We start from the raw sequence: 9,558 nt of genomic DNA on the forward strand, positions 1-9,558 counted from the left end.
ATATCAAATCAAGCGCCACACATCAAATGGTAAATCAAACGAATAAACCCAAGTGTTTCAATTATTTAACCAATGGTTGATATGTCAAATTAAACGCCACACATCAAATGGTAAATCGAAACTAATAAACCCAAGTGTTTCAATTATTTAACCAATGGTTGTTATATCAAATCAAGCGCCACACCATATCACTTCAATTTACTTATTTAAAACCAGTATTATGCTAAGTCAAACATCAAATGTTATATTTCAAATATATCAGTTCAAACGTTTTAGTTCAGTCACACTCATTCATCACTTTTCATTTCATGTTTTCGATTGTCACTGACGGGTTATATGGTTTGAGTAACCACAAATCCAACATTTATTCCCAAATTATATCGTTTGGACAGCCACAGACGTCTTTTGATTCCCAATTTGTTTTCTATCAAGGTATACAGGTTTATCATTCACACTCTCATGCATACGACAACACTCGCACTGTCTAACTTTTTATAGTACCTCCTATGGGTGTCTTTTGTTAACGTTTGCACAATTTAAACATTATTTCCTAATTGTAATTCTCATTATTTACTGTTTTAAAATATTATTTGTATTCACAGCCAAAAATGGTACACAGTTAAACATAGTATACAGTTATCACACAGCAAAAATAGTACACAGTTATCGCACTCACTCACAATACACAGTCATAATCCTATCACACAGTCAAATATGTCACACAGTCATAAATGACACACTTATATTCCACACACAATCTATTTGGGCACACAGCCGCGTCTATTTTATTCAAAACACTGTGCTGAACCTAGCCGCAACCCTTAGTTACGGATCTTGCCAGTCACCAGTATTATCTAAAATTTACTGAGCCCAGCCATATCCTTAAAGTTATGGACCTTGCCGGTATAATTCTTCGAACCTAGTCGTACTGTCGTAGTTACGAACCTTGCCGATAGCAATTACTTAAATCAATTATTCCCTATATCTCCGAACCTTAGCCGTATTGTCGCAATTACGGACCTTGCCGGTAGATGTCAGTATTGTCTCCTGAACCTAGCCGTATCCCAGTTACGGACCTTGCCGGTAGAACCAATACTCTCTGGTACCATGATTTAACATCACATTTCACCAAAGGTTTATTTGTCACAATATTGTGCTTATCTACTCATAATAGTTTCATAATTTAGTTCACTTACATCAACCAGTTGTTTCACAAAATTAATTTGAATAAAGCCAATGTGCAGATATTTAGTTATTTAACAATAGGTATCTGCTTACCTTCTTTAAGTGGTCCGGACTTTTTGTGAACCACCCAGTCCAATGAAAGAGGTGACCAAATGGGCCGGACAATACCCAGCGAAGTCCCTTCTACCAGATCACGTCGGAAGTCACCAATTGTCAAAGTTGCGTCAATTCAAATCTGGTATTAGGAACAAAAGAGGTCAACACGACTTCTAAGATATACTAGTTATTTTAATTAATGCAAAAACCTTCAATGGTAAATATGATGTTTCGTATATACGGGCTCTTTGAAATACCTCGCAGGGCACTTCAGAGAACTAAATCCATTGTTTCAGATTGTTCTTCAAATACTCTTACAGAGAGAGTTTCCCATCTCTCTGCTGGCCAATCAGAGTAGAGACTTGAGCGTGGTTTAGACTTACTCAGCCTATCCGTTGGCGCACTGGCTGTTCCCCGCCTCTTCTGTTACCAGGCATACGTTTATCATAACAACCTGTCATAGTGAGAAGAGCCAGCTCCCTTAGACACCATTCCTACGTCCAAGGAAGGTTCACAGATCACAAAGAACCAGTATTGTCTAGTATTTGGAGACACAAATCCTTATCTCATTTTACCCCCTAAAACAGCTCTACACATCAATCACAGCTTGCCAGGTGACACAACCTACATTAGCCCAGTCAAGAATGCATTCTTTCTAAGTTAGTCATCCCATCAATTATAAAAATAATAAATCTCTCACAGATGACACCTGTATGGTAGACCCAGTCAGTGAGGTTGACCTATACAGTGGCTTGCGAAGGTATTCACCCCCCTTGGCATTTTTCCTATTTTGTTGCCTTACAACCTGGAATTAAAAATATATTTTTTTTGGGGGGGGTGTATCATTTGATTTACACAACATGCCTACCACTTTGAAGATGCAAAACATTTTTTATTGTGAAAAACAAGAAATAAGACAAAAAAACAGAACTTGAGCTTGCATAACTATTCACCCCCCCCCCAAAGTCAATACTTTGTAGAGCCACCTTTTGCAGTAATTACAGCTACAAGTCTCTTGGGGTATGTCTCTATAAGCTTGGCACATCTAGCCACTGGGATCTTTGCCCATTCTTCAAGGCAAAACTGCTCCAGCTCCTTCAAGTTGTATGGGTTCCGCTGGTGTACAGCAATCTTTAAGTCATACCACAGATTCTCAATTGGATTGAGGTCTGACCTTTGACTAGGCCATTCCAAGACATTTAAAAGTTTCCCCTTAAACCACTCAAGTGTTGCTTTAGCAGTATGCTTAGGGTCATTGTCCTGCTGGAAGGTGAACCTCCGTCCCAGTCGCAAATCTCTGGAAGACTGAAACAGGTTTCCCTCAAGAATTTCCCTGTATTTAGCGCCTTCCATCATTCCTTCAATTATGACCAGTTTCCCAGTCCCTGCTGATGAAATACATCCCCACAGCATGATGCTGCCACCACCATGCTTCACTGTGGGGATGGTGTTCTCAGGGTGATGAGAGGTGTTGGGTTTGCACCAGACATAGCGTTTTCCTTGATGGTCAAAAAGCTCAATTTTAGTCTCATCTGACCAGAGTACCTTCTTCCATATGTTTGGGGAGTCTCCCACATGACTTTTGGTGAACACCAAATGTATTTGCTTATTTTTTTCTTCAAGCAATGGCTTTTTTCTGTTCACTCTTCCGTAAAGCCAAGCTCTGTGGAGTGTACGGCTTAAAGTGGTCCTATGGACAGATACTCCAATCTCCACTGTGGAGCTTTGCAGCTCCTTCAGGGTTATCTTTGGTCTCTTTGTTGCCTCTCTGATTAATGCCCTCCTTGCCTGGTCCGTGAGTTTAGGTGGGCGGCCCTCTCTTGGCAGGTTTGTTGTGGTGCCATATTCTTCCCATTTTATTATAATGGATTTAATGGTGCTCCGTGGGATGTTAAAACTTTCTGATATGTTTTTATAACCCAACCCTGATCTGTACTTCTCCACAACTTTGTCCCTGACCTGTTTGGAGAGCTCCTTGGTCTTCATGGTGCCGCTTGATTGGTGGTGCCCCTTGTTTAGTGGTGTTGCAGACTCTGGGGCCTTTCAGAACAGGTGTATATATACACTGAGATCATGTGACACTTAGATTGCACACAGGTGGACTTTATTTAACTAATTATGCGACTTCAGAAGGTAATTGGTTGCACCAGATCTTATTTAGGGGCTTCATAGCAAAGGGGGTGAATACATATGCACGCACCACTTTTCCGTTATTTATTTTGTAGAATTTTTTTGAAACAAGTTATTTTTTTATTTCACTTCACCAATTTTGAGTATTTTGTGTATGTCCATTACATGAAATCCAAATAAAAATCCATTTAAATTGCAGGTTGTAATGCAACAAAATAGCAAAAACGCAAAGGGGGATGAATACTTTTGCAAGGCACTGTATACCATAAGGACCCTTTATTAATGTCCTCATTACATGTAGTGCAACAAGGCCACTCATGGTCTGGAAAGTTCTAAACTTTTGATAGATTTAAACATATTGAAATAACCATGGTCACAACCATAAACTGTCAACTCCATCTGCCTGATAGAATGTTCATTTTGGTTCTAATATGTTCCGTTTAAATAGGTTTTAGAGTCATAAAGCAACTGAGGAGAAACTATAATGAATCCCTTTTGTGGGGAAAAACTAACTTTGATTGGCTGGGCCTGGCTCCCAAGTGGGTGGGCCTGGCTCCCAAGTGGGTGGGCCTGGCTCCCCAGTGGGCGGGTCTGGTTCCCCAGTGGGCGGGTCTGGTTCCCCAGTGGGCGGACCTGGCTCCCCAGTGGTGTGCCCTTGCCCAGTGATGTGAAATCCATAGATTAGGGCCTAATTAATTTATATCAATTGAATGATTTCCTTCTATGAACTTTAACTCAGTAAAATCTTTGAAATGTCGTTTATTTTAGTTCAGAATACATCCAATTTAAAAGGTTTATTGTACTCCACTGCTACAGTCTAGCTCCGCCCTCAACTTCCGGACATGTCTACGTGCTGCTGTGCAGACAAGGGAAAAAATCCCCCTGTGATGCTTGATCAGACCCATCAACAGGGTAACATCATGATCAGACCCATCAACAGAGGTAACATCATGATCAGACCCATCAACAGAGGTAACATCATGATCAGACCCATCAACAGAGGTAACATCATGATCAGACCCATCAGAGGTATCATCATGATCCATCAACAGAGGTAACATCATGATCAGACCCATCAACAGAGGTAACATCATGATCCATCAACAGAGGTATCATCATGATCCATCAACAGAGGTATCATCATGATCCATCAACAGAGGTAACATCATGATCAGACCCATCAACAGAGGTAACATCATGATCCATCAACAGAGGTAACATCATGATCAGACCCATCAACAGAGGTAACATCATGATCCATCAACAGAGGTAACATCATGATCAGACTCATCAACAGAGGTAACATCATGATCAGACCCTTCAACAGAGGTAAAATCATGATCAGACCTATCAACAGAGGTAACATCATGATCAGACCTATCAACAGAGGTAACATCATGATCAGACCCATCAACAGAGGTAACATCATGATCAGACCTATCAACAGAGGTAACATCATGATCAGACCTATCAACAGAGGTAACATCATGATCAGACCCATTAACAGAGGTAACATCATGATCCACCAACAGCGGTAACATCATGATCAGATCCATCAACAGAGGTAACAACATGATCAGACCCATCAACAGAGGTAACATCATGATCCATCAACAGAGGTAACATCATGATCAGACCCATCAACAGAGGTAACATCATGATCAGACCCATCAGCAGAGGTAACATCATGATCAGACCCATCAACAGAGGTAACATCATGATCAGACCCATCAACAGAGGTAACATCATGATCAGACCCATCAACAGAGGTAACATCATGATCAGACCCATCAACAGAGGTAACGTCATGATCAGACCCATCAACAGAGGTAACATCATGATCAGACCCATCAACAGAGGTAACATCATGATCAGACCCATCAACAGAGGTAACATCATGATCAGACCCATCAACAGAGGTAACATCATGATCAGACCCATCAACAGAGGTAACATTGGCGCTCGTTGCAAAACGGTGGTTTCTCAGCTCTCTTATCTCTCTCTGAGCCGTTGTGTTCCGCCCTCATTGCTCCGCCCTCAACTTCCGGACTTGTATCCGTGCTGTTGTGTTTGTTGCTGCTTGGCTATCTGCCAAACGTTTTGGGTTTTACTTTTAATACATTTACCAACCAACCTTTTTACCCCGGACGCTTTATCTGGACATGGTTCTACAGGATCCTTTATCTGGACATGGTTCTACAGGACCCTTTATCTGGACATTGTTCTACAGGACCCTTTATCTGGACATGGTTCTACAGGACGCTTTATCTGGACATGGTTCTACAGGACCTCCACCAGCCGAAAAAGCTAAGTAGTAACATTAACACTATGTCATCACTATCACCTTATGGTGAGGATAGCCGTATTGCAAGCACAGCTTCAGATGTTATCGTTAGGCATGGGCAATTTAAGGGAAGGATAGGATGAAACAGCGTCTGTGCCACCAGTAAGTACAGATAGTAGTATAAATCCCCCTGCACAGTCCCCGCAGCCGGACAATTTTCTCAAGGCTTCTGGAAAGAAATGCTGTCGGCATGCTCAGCCGGTGTCGCTCATTCAGCCGACAGAAACTTTCAACCGGTTCTCCCCATTAAGCAACGAGTCGGGGTCAGAGGCAGAGCCTTCTCAGGTCTCTTCTCCACCCGTTACGGGGTCTGAGCCGCCGAAGCCTCCCACCATTAGCTCTGACAAATTGAAAACCCTAGTCATTGGCGACTCCATTACCTGCAATATTAGACTTAAAAAGAATCATCCAGCGATCATACACTGTTTACCAGGGGGCAGGGCTACTGACGTAAAGGCTAATCTGAAGATGGTGCTGGCTAAGGGTAAAACTGGCGAGTGTAGAGAGTATAGGGATATTGTTATCAACGTCAGCACCAACGATGCTAGGATGAAACAGTCAGAGGTCACCAAGAGCAACATAGCTTCAGCGTGTAAATTAGCCAGAAAGATGTGTTGGCATCGAGTAATTGTCTCTGGCCCCCTCCCAGTTAGGGCGAGTGATGAGCTCTACAGCAGAGTCTCACAACTCAATCGCTGGTTGAAAACTGTTTTCTGCCCCTCCCAAAAGATAGAATTAGTAGATAATTGGCCCTCTTTCTGGGACTCCACCCACAAACAGGACCAATCCTGGCCTGCTGAGTAGTGACGGACTCCATCCTGGAGGGGTGCTACAGGACAAATCCTGGCCTGCTGAGGAGTGATGGACTCCATCCTAGCTGGAGGGGTGCTCTCATCTTATCTATGAACATAGACAGGGCTCTAACTCCTCTAGCTCCACAATGAGACAGGGTGAAGTGTTCCTCACTCAGTTTTCTGAATTCCTATCGGAACTTGTAGTCATGGCAGATGACATTCTAATTTTTGGTGACTTTAATATTCACATGGAAAAGTCCACAGACCCACTCCAAAAGGCTTTCAGAGCCATCATTGACTCAGTGGGTTTTGTCCAACATGTCTCCGGACCTACTCATTGCCACAGTCATACCCTGGATCTAGTTTTATCCCGTGGAATAAATATTGTGGATCTATATGTTTTTCCTCATAATCCTGGACTATCGGACCACCATCTTATTACGTTTGCAATCGCAACAAATAATCTGCTCAGACCCCAACCAAGGATGATCAAAAGCCGTGCTATAAATTCTCGGACAACCCAAAGATTCCTAGATCCCCTTCCAGACTCTCTCCACATACACAAGAACGTCGGAGTACAACATTTGGTTAACCAACTAACTGAGGATCCAAATGTAACCTTGCGTAATACCCTAGATGCAGTCCCACCCCTAAAATAAATAAAAAATGGTCACAAGAAATTTGCTCCATGGTACACAGAAAATACCCGAGCCCTGAAGCAAGCTTCCAAAAAATTGGAACGGAAATGGCGCTCCACCAAACTGGAAGTCTTCCGACTAGCTTGGAAAGACGGTACTGTGCAATATCGAAGAGCCCTCACTGCTGCTCGATCATCCTATTTTTCCAACCTAATTGAGGAGAATGTATTATGGATATTATTGCAAAGCTAACTAAAAAAGCAGCATTCAACAAGAGAGGATGGCTTTCACTTCAGCAGTGATGAATTCATGAACTTCTTCCATGAAAAGATCATGATCATTAGATAGCAAATTACAGACTCCTCTTTGAACCTGCGTATTTCTCCAAAGCTCAGTTGTCCTGAGTCAAACACAGAACTGCCAGGACCTAGGATCAAGTTTTTTAATCCCATATCTCTTGACACATTCATGAAAATAGTAATGGCCTCTAAACCCTCAAGCTGCATACTGGACCCTATTCCAACTAAACTACTGAAATAATTACTTCCTGTGCTTAGCTTTCCTATGTTGAACATAATAAATGGCTCCCTATCCACTGGATGTGAACCAAACTCACTAAAAGTGGCAGTAATAAAGCCTCTCTTGAAAAAGTCAAACCTTGACCCCGAAAATGTATAAAAATATCGGCCTATATCGAATCTCCCATTCCTCTCAAAACATTTTGAAAAAGCTGTTGCGCAGCAACTCACTGCCTTCCTGAAGACAAATAATGTATACGAAATGCTTCAGTCTGGTTTTAGACCCCATCATAGCACTGAGACTGTACTCGTGAAGGTGGTAAATGACCTTTTAATGGCGTCAGACCAAGGCTCTGCATCTTTTCTCGTTCTCCTAGACCTTAGTGCTGCTTTTGACACCATCGATCACCACATTCTTTTGGAGCGATTAGAAACCCAAGTTGGTCTACACGGACAAGTTCTTGCCTGGTTCAGATCTTATCTGTCAGAAAGATATCACTTTGTCTCTGTGGATGGTTTGTCCTCTGACAAATCAATTGTAAGTTACGGCGTTCCTCAAGGTTCCATTTTAGGACCACTACTGTTTTCACTATATATTCTACCTCTTGGTGATGTCATTCGGAAACACAATGTCAACTTTCACTGTGATGCGGATGACACACAGCTCTACATTTCGATGAAACATGGTGAAACCCCAAAATTGCCTACTCTGGAAGCCTGTGTTTCAGACATAAGGAAGTGGATGGCGTCAAACGTTTTACTTTTAAACTCGGACAAAACAGAGATGCTAGTTCTAGGTCCCAAGAAACAAAGAGATCTGCTGTTGGATCTGACTATTAATCTTGATGGTTGTACAGTCGTCTCAAATAAAACTGTGAAGGACCTCGGCTTTACACTGGACCCTGATTTCTCTTTTGACGAACATATCAATAATATTTCAAGGACAGCTTTATTCCATCTTCGTAACATTGCAAAAATCTGAAACTTTTTGTCCAAAAATGATGCAGAAAAGCTCATCCATGCTTTTGTCACTTCTAGATTAGACTACCGCAGTGCTCTACTCTCCAGCTACCCATATAAAGCACTAAATTAACTTCAGTTAGTGCTAAACACGGCTGCTAGAATCTTGACTAGAACCAACATTTGATCACATTACTCCAGTGCTAGCCTCTCTACACTGGCTTCCGGTTAAGGCTAGGGCTGATTTCAAGGTTATACTGCTAACCTACAAAGCATTACATGGGCTTGCTCCTACCTATCTCTCCAATTTGGTCCTGCCGTACATACCTACACGTACGCTACGGTCACAAGACGCAGGCCTCCTTATTGTACCTAGAATTTCTAAGTAAACTGCTGGAGGCAGGGCTTTCTCGTGTAGAGCTCAATTTTTATGGAATGATCTGCCTATCCATGTGAGAGACGCAGACTCGGTCTCGACCTCTAAGTCTTTACTGAAGACTCATCTCTTCAGTAGGTCCTATGATTGAGTGTAGTCCAGCCCAGGGGTGCGAAGGTGAACGACAAGGCACTGGAGCAATGAACCGCCCTTGCTGTCTCTGCCTTGCCGGTTCCCGTCTCTCCATTGGGATTCTCTGCCTCTGACCCTATTACGGGGGCTGAGTCACTGGCTTACTAGTGCTCTTCCATGCCATCCCTAGGAGGGGTGCGTCACTTGAGTGGGTTAAGTCACAGACGTGATCTTCCTGTCCGGCTTTGCGCCCCCTCGGGCTCGTGCGGTGGAGGAGATCTTCGTGGGCTATACTCAGCCTTGTCTCAGGGTAGTAGGTTGGTGGTCTGTTGATATCCCTCTGGTGGTGTGGGGGCTGTGCTTTGGCAAAGTGGGTGGGGTTATA

The sequence above is a fragment of the Coregonus clupeaformis genome, unplaced genomic scaffold (genome assembly GCF_020615455.1).
Source record: "Coregonus clupeaformis isolate EN_2021a unplaced genomic scaffold, ASM2061545v1 scaf0672, whole genome shotgun sequence".
NCBI lineage: Eukaryota > Metazoa > Chordata > Actinopteri > Salmoniformes > Salmonidae > Coregonus > Coregonus clupeaformis.